The following is an 11,373-nucleotide window of genomic DNA, read 5'->3' as shown; positions in this document are numbered from 1 at the left end:
CAAATATACTTTTTTTTAAATTAAAAAAAAAACAAACCTTGTTGTTCCAGGCACGTAAAGAAAAAAAAGTATTTTCTTCTTTGTTCACGATCTCTTATCAAGAGTAGACTAACAATGCAAGAAAACCTTGTCGTTTTAACAGAGAGAAGAGCCAAATCTCAATGTTGTACAAGTGTACCTATAAAACTCACTTCTTCCAATCTCAGTCAGTCCTGACCATGCATACAATTCCTTTTCAAAAAGTCTCCTTCAGGGACACCTGGGTGGCTCAGTGGTGGAGTGTCTGCCTTCAGCTCATGGTGTGATCCTGGATTCCTGGGATCGAGTCCCATATGGGGCTCTTTGCATGGAACCTGCTTCTCCTATGTCTGCCTCTCTCTCTTAGCTTCTCTCTGTGTCTCTCATGAATAAGTAAATAAGATCTTTAAAAACGAAAAAAAAAAAAAAAATAGGGATGCCTCGGTGGCTCAGCGGATGGGCTCAGGGTCTTTGGCTCAGGGTGTGATCCCAGAGTTCTGGGATCCAGTCCCACATCAAGCTCCCTGCAGGGAGCCTGCTTTTCCCTCTGCCTATATCTCTGCCTTCTCTTTGTGTCTCTCATGAATAAATAAATACAATCTTTTTAAAAATAAAAATTTAAAAAAAATAGCGACGCTCACTTCAGGATAAAAGTATTTTATTTTCCCTCAACAAAATATGTATTCTCATGCCTTGTACCTCTTCTACACATCTCCTACCTTCTCACATATGGAGTTGTTTTCCTTATCGTTTTCCAACAGCCTCGATTCCATGTGGCAGACTTTTTTTTTTTAATTGTATTTACTTTTTTAGAGAGATAGCACTTGTATGAAGAGGGGAAGGGGGAGAGGAAGGGAGGAAGAGACAGACATTCTTTTAAAGAATGATTTTGTTTATTCATGAGAGACACAGAGAGAGAGGCAGAGACATAGGCAGAAGCAGACTCTCCGCAAGAAGCCAGATGTGGGACTTGATCCCAGACCCCGTGTTTGGGCCCTGAGCCTAAGGCAGATGCACAACCGTTGAGCAACCCAGGCGTCCCCCATGTGGCAGACTTTTAACCTCTAGAAACCTCAGTTTCTGGTAAAAAGTCATTAGGATCCAATGGCGCACTGTCTATTGTACCAGAATTCTTTAGATTGACAAATAAATGTATGAATATATGTCATAGTTTTTAGAAACACTGCGTGTGTGTGTATGTGTTTATAATACAATTTTTAAGAAAGCATGAAACATGTTTATTAACACACCCAAGTATCTGCAGTTTTCCTGAATAAGACAAAAGACAAAAAGAAAAAAGTGGGGAGGGAAGAAAAAGGAGAGAGGAAGGAAAACACAATGAAACAAAACAAAAAACCACCTTGGGTGACTCATGCTTTAGTATTTTATCTTATGTTGAAAAGATAGGGGAATCTGATGAATTCAACCCAATTTATCAATTAACCTAGCACAACTTCAAATTTCAGGTCACCAAAGACTTTGGAAGCTATTGTAAATGTTTACCTATTAACATTTTTTCTTTTATTTTACCTATTTGGTCTTAACAATGAAAAGTATATGAGACAGACAAAATCGGCCATTTTAAGTAGTTTCTGTGGACAAATCACAACAGGTACAATTTAACTAATCCAATAAGGTAACAGCAAAGTTGAGTAGGGCCCTCCCTCGGCCTGGACCCTCCAGCGTCAGGGTCAGTCCAGGTGGAACAAGAGCATAAGTCGTTCTCATTTTCTTTTTTGTGCCTGTTGTATAACAATACAGCAAACATGATTTCTTTGTATAAAGGTGACAGAGGAGTCTATTTCGATCACCACCATTCTAGGCTCACAAACTAACAGGAGTGCCCACATCCCACTGCTCACCCCAAGGGCTTGTAAGGCAGACAGAAGTGAAAAATCAAGCAATTTTACAACTCGAGGGGACTGGGGGAGGGGGAGGGGAGACAAAGCTGATTATCTGTATAATGTGTGATGTTGATATATCCAAAGATACGTCTTTTTAAAATAAACCAACAACTTTGAATTGGCTTGAAAGCCATATGTTGCCCCTTTGTCCACTAAAAAGTCAATTGATTTGTTCCCCACTCCCACTGTCAGGCTTCCCGTGGGCAGTTTAAGTCCAGGAGAGCCCCAGCCTCTTCCTGCTTGCTGATTTGGGAGGTACTCCAATGTGAACCTCAGAAGGAGGTGGCCCAACAGCTTGGAGTGATTTTTGCTCCTTGATGGGGGTGGGAAGGTGGAGGGGGCAATGGCGCTGGAGGCACCTGGGGTGGCAGAGTTGACCTGACCACTCCAGCCACAGGAGTGGTGCAGAAACAGGGGGAGGGGGAGGAAGAGGGGAGGAGGAGAGGCTGGGGAGCTGCCAGCAAGGCCTGAGGCAGATTTAGTTTTTGGTATTTTTTAAAAGATTTATTTATTCATGAGAGACACAGAAAGAGAGAGAGAGAGGAAGAGACACAGGCAGAGGGAGAAGCAGGCTTCACACAAGGAGCCCAATGTGGGGCTCGATCCTGGATCCCAGGATCACACCTGAACTAAAGGCAAAAGCTTAACTGTTGAGCCACCCAGGCATCCCAAATGTAAGGAATTTCATCCCAGATCATGGGAACTTGTAAAACACTGGGGCTCATCTTTATCTTTCTGAGCTGTATGGTGCCCAATTTTTACCCATGCCTGCCTTTCAACTTATGAGCTACAGTTCCTTTACAAACTGTTGTTTGCAATGGCATCTGGAGGCAGAGGAAACTTCTTCCACATAGAACACATATGGATACATGGACACAAACAAGATGCCAATGAACTCTAGCCTTTGTCTCACTCCTACTTGTGGAGAGGTCATGAAAGACCCAATGTTCCAATCTCCCCCTTTAATGAAAACAACTCCAGTTGCCAGGTAGCGTGACCCCATATGGATCCCATCCATCCGTTGTTTTCCATTTCCAATCAGAACAGGGCTGGTTTCATGCAAAGATACCAAAAGCTGTAGCAACAAACCAACCAAATACCAGAGTATCTCCTCAACGGAGCTGAGAATTGGTTCCTCCCCAAAAGTTGGCGCTTTCCTGATGGAACCAGAGGGCTTCTTAGGTTCTGGTCCCTTGGATGGTCTCATTGTCGGCTTTCTCTAATCATAGACAGCATTCAGGCATGTCCAAAGAACCCCATTCGGGCCATCAGGTTATCCTTCCATGTGTCCCAGGTAAGCGAGCACTTGCAAGTATAGGCCCCCTAAGCATCATACAAGTAGGCTGCTAGAGTTTCCTATGGGTGGCAGGGGGTCATGCTCTCAACCTTCAGTGCAGGGTTTTATAGGGTCTGGGTCGGTTCAGTCTGGTTTTCTGCATGCGTGTGGATGTGCGTGTGTGTGTGCATGTGCATTCTCCATAAAGAGCTGGGGTGTCCTCATGATGAAGGACATTGTAGAAAGTGGACAGTTTATTTTCTGTTTTTGGTATGTGCAAGGCATAGGACTTGAACCTTATGGGCACCAGGAAGGTTTTCTTTTGTTTTCTCATCCTCAGGTTTGCCAGGTTCCTTTTTAATGACCTGTTGATTGAAAAAAAAATTTTTTTTAAGATTTTATATTTATGCAATCTCTACACCCAAGGTAGGGCTCGACCTCACAACCTGGAGATCAAGAGTCCCACAGTCCCCCAACAGAGCCAGCCAGCAGCCAGGCACTCCTTGATCAATTTTATTTGTTTATTTGTTTGCTTCCTTCCTTGCTTGCTTATTTATATATTTATTCATTCATTCATTCATTTTAATTAATCAATCATTCATTCATTTTTAAAAGATTTTCTTTTTTTTTTTTTTAAGATTTTCTTTATTCATGAGAAACACACAGAGACAGGCAGTGACAGAGGCAGAGGGAGAAGCAGGATCCCCACGGGGAGCCCCATGGAGGAGTAGGCCCCAGGACACTGGGATCACTACCTGAGCCCAAGGCAGATGCTCAACACTGAGCCACCCAGGCATCCCTGTTTCCTTATTTTTAAAGGAAGCATACAGGCAACATGTGTTCAGAGGGACAGAAATAGAGCCCGCATGCTGAGGTTTTTCTGAGCCATTTGGACCTGGGTCGGTGTGAAAGCCAAGGGAGCAGGGCCCAGAAATGTTCAAGGCTGAGAATTTCCTTCCTCAGTATTCATTTCACAGATGCTTTATTTGAAAGTGCCATTGTATGGCAAACACATTTCTATGTTTGAGATACAGCAAGAACCAGAGAGCTAAAGTTCCCAACCTCACTACTTAGAGTTGCAAGTTGGATGCAGAGATAGGAAGGCAGGCAGGGCCAGAAAAACAGCACTCCAGTGAGTCCAGATGTGACGAATATGGGATCTCAGGGCAGATGGGATGCAGTCTTATCTGGATCCACCTGGGTCAACATCATTTCCTGTACACACGCACGCACTCCAACAGCCAAAGAAGGGCCTTGGGGATGTTTTCCTCCTCCTCCCTGGGACAGGGACATCTGTACTGCTAGGGGGTACACCACCCACCCACCGCCACTGCCGCCACCCCTCCACCCCGCAGCCTCAGATGCCGCTACTGCCTTCCAAACCACCCAGGCTGCACCAGTACCAGTTCCAGTTCCGGTTCTGGTTCCAGCCACTACCCTAGGCAAGGGTGAACTTGGAAATGTCATCCAAGGTGTCCTGCAGCCCTCACCCCCAAAGACTCAGGACACCGGACACTGGGAGCTGTTCCTGATTGGATATAGAAATGTCCGTAAATTGAAACCTGTCCTTCCTGCACCATCTTCCATGACCTGGCACCGTTTGCAGAGAGAGACCCTTTCTCTCACCATCACCACTACAGCATACAAAGAGAGTCCTCAACACAAGAGTGATCAAATAAAAATTGGTCCCATCTTACCTATTCCCTAGACGGGTATCATAGGATGTGTCTAGAGATAGAAGTAGAGCATGAGGTTGTGTGTGGGAATGATGAACACGCAGGACTGTGGATGACAAAGGTGAGTAAGAGGGTTGGACTAGGAACTCCTGAGTGGCTCAATGGTTGGACGTCTGCCTTCAGCTCAGAGCGTCATCATCAGGTCCATGGATCAGGTCCCACACTGGGCTCCCTTGCAAGTAGCCTGTTTCTCCCTGTGCCTAGGTTTATGCCTCTCACGAATAAATACATAAAATTTTCCTTTACCATATGATCCTATCAATAGATGCAGAGAAAGCACTTGACAAAATACAGCATCCATTCCCGATCAAAACTCTTCAGAGTGTAGGGATAGAGGGAACACTCCTCAGCATCTTAAAAGCCATCGAAGAAAGGCCCACAGCAAATATTATTCTCAATGAGGAAACACTGGGAGCCTTTCCCCTAAGATCAGGAACAAGACAGGGATGTCCACTCTCACCACTGCTATTCAACATAGTACTGGAAGTCCTAGCCTCAGCAATCAGGCAACAAAAAGAAATAAAAGGCATTCAAATTGGCAAAGAAGAAGTCAAACTCTCCCTCTTTGCCGATAACATGATGCTGGGCATAGAAAACCCGAAAGACTCCACCCCAAGATTGCGAGAACTCATACACCAATTCGGGAGTGTGGCAGGATACAAAATCAATGCCCAGAAATGAGTGGCATTACTACAGACTAACAATGAGACTTTTTTTTTTTTTTTTTTTTTTGCTCTATGAACCTATTTTTGGTACTTTATTTTAACTAAAAATTCTATCCTTTGATAGAATTTGCCAGATTTTTTAAAAAGAGAAATGGTTTCAAATCTGCCACTAAGCAGTCTATTTCTAGCATAAATTTCACTTATCATTACATGATAGGAGTAGCTATGTTGCTCAAAAACACATAATCCTGATATATAACATAATTATTTTATAACTGTCTGTTATCACACATTTATTGTCTATATACCCAGCACAGGGAAGGAGACAGTTTTAAAGAAGGCGGGAGGGGAGAGATTGCTACTGTCAATCTTTGAAGACGCTATGTAGAAAGTCAAAAGAATTCTAGATTACCAAACAATCTTGAGAAACTGAACAGTAGCAAATGGCAGATTCCTCTGCTTTCATCTTCAAGAGGGAAAAAAAAGCCACAATAACAAATTTAACTGAAAGAGATTTTCAAACTCAATACAGAATATAATATAATACTACCTGGTACATTATAGACCTGATGGAGATATACATACAAAAAGAATGAATATGATTATGGTCAAATTCAACTTAAAGTTTAAGCAAAGTCCCAAATTTAAAGATATTAAGGAGTCAATCCCATTTACAATTGCACCAAAAAGCACAAGATACCTAACCGAAGAGGTAAAGGATCTATACCCTAAAAACTACAGAACACTTCTGAAAGAAATTGAGGAGGACAAAAAGAGATGGGAAAATATTTCATGCTCATGGATTGGAAGAATTAATATTGTGAAAATGTCAATGCTACCCAGGGCAATGTACACAACCAATGCAATCCCTATCAAAATACCATGGACTTTCTTCAGAGAGTTGGAACAAATCATCTTAAGATTTGTGTGGAATCAGAAAAGACCCTGAATAGCCAGAGGAATATTGAAAAAGAAAACCAGAGCCGGGGGCATCATAATGCCAGACTTCAAGTTGTACTACAAAGCTGTGATAATCAATATAGTGTGCTACTGGCACAAAAACAGACACATAGATCAATGGAACAGAATAGAGAACCCAGAAATGGGCCCTCAACTCTATGGTCAACTAACAGTCGACAAAGCAGGAAAGACTATCCACTGGAAAAAGGACAGTCTCTTCAATAAATGGTGCTGGGAAAATTGGACAGCCAAGTGCAGAGGAATGAAACTAGACCATTCTCTTACACCATACACTCAAAGATAAACTCAAAATGGATGAAAGATCTAAATGTGAGACAAGGATCCATCAAAATCCTAGAGGAAAACACAGGAAACAGCCTTTTTGAACTTGGCCACAGCAGCTTCTTGCAAGATACATCTATGAAGGCAAGGGAGACAAAGCAAAAATGAACAATTGGGACTTAAATCAAGACAAAAAGCTTCTGCACAGCAAAAGAAACAGTCCACACAACTAAAAGACAACCTACGGAATGGGAGAAGATAGTTGCAAATGACATATCAGATAGAGGGCTAGTTTCCAAGATCTATAAAGAACCTATGAAACTCAACAGCAAAGAGACAATCCAATCCTGAAATGGGCAAAAGACATGAACAGAAATTTCACCACAGAAGACATACACATGGCCAACAAGCACATGAGAAAATGCTCTGCATCACTTGCCATCAGGGAAATACAAATCAAAACCACAATGAGATCCCACCTCACACCAGTGAGAATGGGGCAAATTAACAAGACAAGAAACAACGAGTGTTGGAGAGGATGTGGAGAAAGGGGAACCCTCTTGCACTGTTGGTGGGAATTGAACTGGTGCAGCCACTCTGGAAAACTGTGTGGAGGTTCCTCAAAGAGTTAAAAATAGATCTACCCTATGACCCAGCAATTGCACTACTGGGGATTTACAGATGCAGTGAAATGCTGGAACACCTGCACCCTAATGTTTATAGCAGCAATGTCCACAATAGCCAAACTGTGGAAGGAGCCTCGGTGCCCATCAAAAGATGAAAGGGTAAAGAAGACGTGGTCTATGTATACAATGGAATATTCCTCAGCCATTAGAAAAGGCAAATACCCACCATTTGCTTCAATGTGGATGGAACTGGAGGGTATTATGCTGAGTGAAATAAGTCAATCGGAGAAGGACAGACATTATATGGTCTCATTCATTTGGGGAATATAAATAATAGTGAAAGGGAATAGAAGGGAAGGGAGAGAAATGGGTAGGAAATATCAGAAAGGGAGACAGAACATGAGAGACTCCTAACTCTGGGAAACGAACCAGGGGTGGTGGAAGGGGAGGAGGGCGGGGGGTGGGGGTGAATGGGTGACGGGCACTGAGGGGGGCACTTGACGGGATGAGCACTGGGTGTTATTCTGTATGTTGACAAATTGAACACCAATAAAAAAATAAATTTATTATTTAAAAAAAAGGAATATAAAAAATAGTGAAAGGTATTAAAGGGTAAAGGAGAGAAAATTAGGGGAAATATCAGAGAGGGTGACAGAACATGAGAGACTCCTTACTCTGGGAAATGAACAAGGGGTAATGGAAGGGGAGGTGAGCAGGGGGGATGGGGTGACTGGGTGATGGGCACTGTGGGGGGGCACTTGACGGGATGAGCACTGGGTGTTGCACTACATGTTGGCAAATCATACTTCAAAAAAAATATGAAGAGAAAAAAGGATCTATGGCATTCTAGAGGTATTCCAGTCCATTTTAATCGCATCTCCAAACCTACTGGGGAGATAGACCTAAACTCCTGGATGGAGAGGGTATCTGGTGAGGAAGGCCTGTGTCTCAGAATTAAGTCCAGCTCATTTCATTGCACCTCCACAGCTGCTGTGAAATCTTCATAAGGTCTAAATCGCCTATGTGAGAGGCCTTGTGCAGAGCTTCCCTTAGGGAAAGGTTTGTCATCAGAGCTAAAAACTGCTTTCTCTTGCCCCTCCAACCCGGCTGTGGACATTGGGTTTCAACTCCCTGATGTGGAAAGCTAGTGGGAAGTTTCATTCTAGGATGGCTTGTCACCAACAAGCTGTGTAGCACATTTTAAGTCTCCCCCAAACATACTGTCAGCTGGGTTTTAAAGCCCTTAATTGACCACTGGAAAACTGTCCTCGAGGGAAGCTTGTGCCCATGGTTCTGAACAGTGACATCCATTGGGCCTCCTGCTGATTTTTGAGCAATGGCCTACCCCCCACAAGGCAGAAGCTAGCTGAAATTTCTGTCATAGAACACCTGTGTCACAGAGTACACTGTATCGCCTTGTCATTGCACCTCCACACCAGCCTTTGAGAGAGATTCTAACACACTCTGGTGGTAGGCTACTTGCCAGCTGCAGGCCAGAAGATTCTTTCACAGTATTAAATATTAAATACCTGGCCTTTCCACTGTGCCAACGCAACAACGTGTGGCATTAGCTTCTAATGTCCTTCAGGAATGAGTGCTTGTTGAAAGCACATCTGGGAAGGCTTGGTTTTCAAAGTGAAGTAGACCAGCTTTCCACTGCCCGTAAGCAACCCTTGGAGAAGGGGTCTCTACCTTCTTTCTCAAGAGGCTAGTGGAAACCTGCATTCAAGGATCTGTGGTGTCATAGAGGCCCGCCAGCCCATATTTACCACACCTCCAAACCTGTCATAGATATAGATTTGAACTCCCTTGATAGAGACACTAGCTGGCCAGGAATGAGTGAGTCTCACAATTAATGCCAAGTCATTTCCATTGCGCCTCCAACAGCTGCTGTGGATGTAGGGTCTACCTCACCTATGTCAGAGGCCTAATGGAGATCTTCCCTCAGGGAAATCTTGTTCTTCATATATAAGTAGACTGCTTGCCCTTTGCACTGCCACCACTGCTGAGACAGATGCTTTAAACTCCCTGATGTGAGAAGCTTGTCAGAGAGACATTCCAGGAAGGCCTAGGTCCTTGGGAGGTGGATAGTGCCTTGCAGGGCCCCTCCAAACTTCCTGAGGAGCTGCTTCTCAAGCCCTTCCTGGAGAGGCCAGTGGAAAGCTGCCGTCACAGGACGCTTGGGCCCAAAGTTCAGGTCAGTGAGTTCCATTGGAACTCCGGCCTAAAATGGTGCCAGTGCCTACCTCCCACCTGGAAGGGGCTAGCTGAAAGTTTCACTCAAGGATGGCAGGTTCCTCTGCATTCAGGAGGTTGCAGGGTCATTTCACTTCCACAACCATTGTGGAGAGGGTATGCTAACTCACCCTGGTGACAGACTCGGTTTAAGCTGAAGCCAAAGTGGGGAGCCATTATCCAAAGGATGGGCACTTTATCCAAAATCCTCCACTGAAATGAAGGGCGTTACAGGGAAACGCTCCCTACTGGAAGAAGCGTGGGACAATCTGTGTGGGGAAAAAGTGCATAGAAGGCTCTTTCCAGGGATGTTTTCCATTATGAGGGTCAGAGTAAACAACAGGCAGAGGAAACCAGTCAGGTCTCAGACTAAACACACGACTAACTGTTGCTCCAGCCATCACAGACGGAACAACCTGTCCTCTGCAGTACCTCTTATGGTGCCTCTTCCTGAATCCCCTTCAGGAAATCTGAAGCCTGGATCCAGCCAGCTCTTCCTTGCCGCCTGGCCCAGGAGTCACCATGCCAGCGTTTTCCCAAGAGATATACGGTAAATGAAGTGTCTGCACTGCCCTGGGAGGGCTCTCTAGGTCCACCCGCGAGGCCAGCCCCGCTCCCTCCTGCCTCTGCGCTGTCACCTGGAATCCTAGAGAGAAAACCCCAGCCGCAGCCCCTGACAGCCAGCCATGGCCCCCATGAGGTTCTGCCAAGAACAGGAGCAAAATAAAGCAGAACTTACAGTGAAGTCCCTGAGCCAACACCCCACCAGCTCCTGCTTCTAGAGCAGGGAGAGCAGGACTTTGTCTCCCTCCAGAACTACTGGGGGCACCAGCAAGAGGTTAAGGGGAGAGCCTGCTTCCTCCCCCAGGTGGGTCCATGCCGGAGCCTGCTCCTGCTCCCACACAGCTCCCCCAGTGACCCCGACCAAGCCCAAGTAAATCATTCCAACATTTCACATACCTCATCATCTGCTTCTCTCCCCGCAGAGTAAAAGGCAAAACAACACAGTTCTATTGAGCTCCGCTCTACAGAAGGAGGCTGGGCTGGAGGAAGGGAAGGTGCTGCCCTCCAACTCCTGTCAAAAGAATAAACAGCTGTTTCAGGAAGAGGGGGGCAGAGAGATCCCACAGCAGCCAGGGGCTTTGTTCCTCGCTGGCCCTGGGAAATGGGCTGTTTATCAAGGCCTGTTGACTCAGAGCTACATGCCAAGGCAGAGATGTTTCTCTTTGGGCCCACAAGCAGCCAGGCCTCCCTAACCAAACGAAACTACAGGCCCAAACTAGGCCTGGTGTTGGGGGAGGGGAGGCCACCACCCTTGAGAGGGACACACTGGCTGCCCACGTCACCCACTCCTTGGCAAAAATGGGAACTGTTCTGAGCCCAGACATCCCCAAGTGACTACTAGAAGGAACAGCCGATGGAGGAGTCTATTAAAAAAAAAAAAATGCAGGGTGGGTGGGAGAAGGGGAGAGAGTCCTCAAGACCCTTGTCAAAATGCTATCTAGATATTCCTTAAGGTGAAGCCTCCCCTCCACATCTTTTGAACTTCAGAAGTTGTTTTGTTTGAACGCTACTTTTATAGAATGTTATGAGATACGAGATCTCCCGCATGGAAACCCCGAGCTATAAGAACTTTAAAAGGTCACCGAGGCCCAACCCTGCTCTTTGGCT

The 11,373-nt window shown here is 45.1% G+C and overlaps 1 long non-coding RNA gene across 1 annotated transcript; it reads right to left on the bottom strand.

Moving 5' to 3' along the window:
* Positions 1–1,232: 1,232 nt before the first annotated feature.
* On the bottom strand, positions 1,233–11,130 carry LOC102156447. The gene is made up of 2 exons (XR_005365031.1): positions 10,663–11,130; positions 1,233–3,563 (listed from the first exon to the last, which is right to left on the bottom strand). It is a non-coding gene; the product is annotated as an uncharacterized LOC102156447 (long non-coding RNA).
* Positions 11,131–11,373: the final 243 nt, after the last annotated feature.

This window comes from Canis lupus, chromosome 9 (genome assembly GCF_011100685.1).
Source record: "Canis lupus familiaris isolate Mischka breed German Shepherd chromosome 9, alternate assembly UU_Cfam_GSD_1.0, whole genome shotgun sequence".
Classification (NCBI taxonomy): Eukaryota; Metazoa; Chordata; class Mammalia; order Carnivora; family Canidae; genus Canis; species Canis lupus.
The sequence above is the reverse complement of the archived record's forward strand: the minus strand, read 5'-3'. Positions and strand labels throughout refer to the sequence as shown.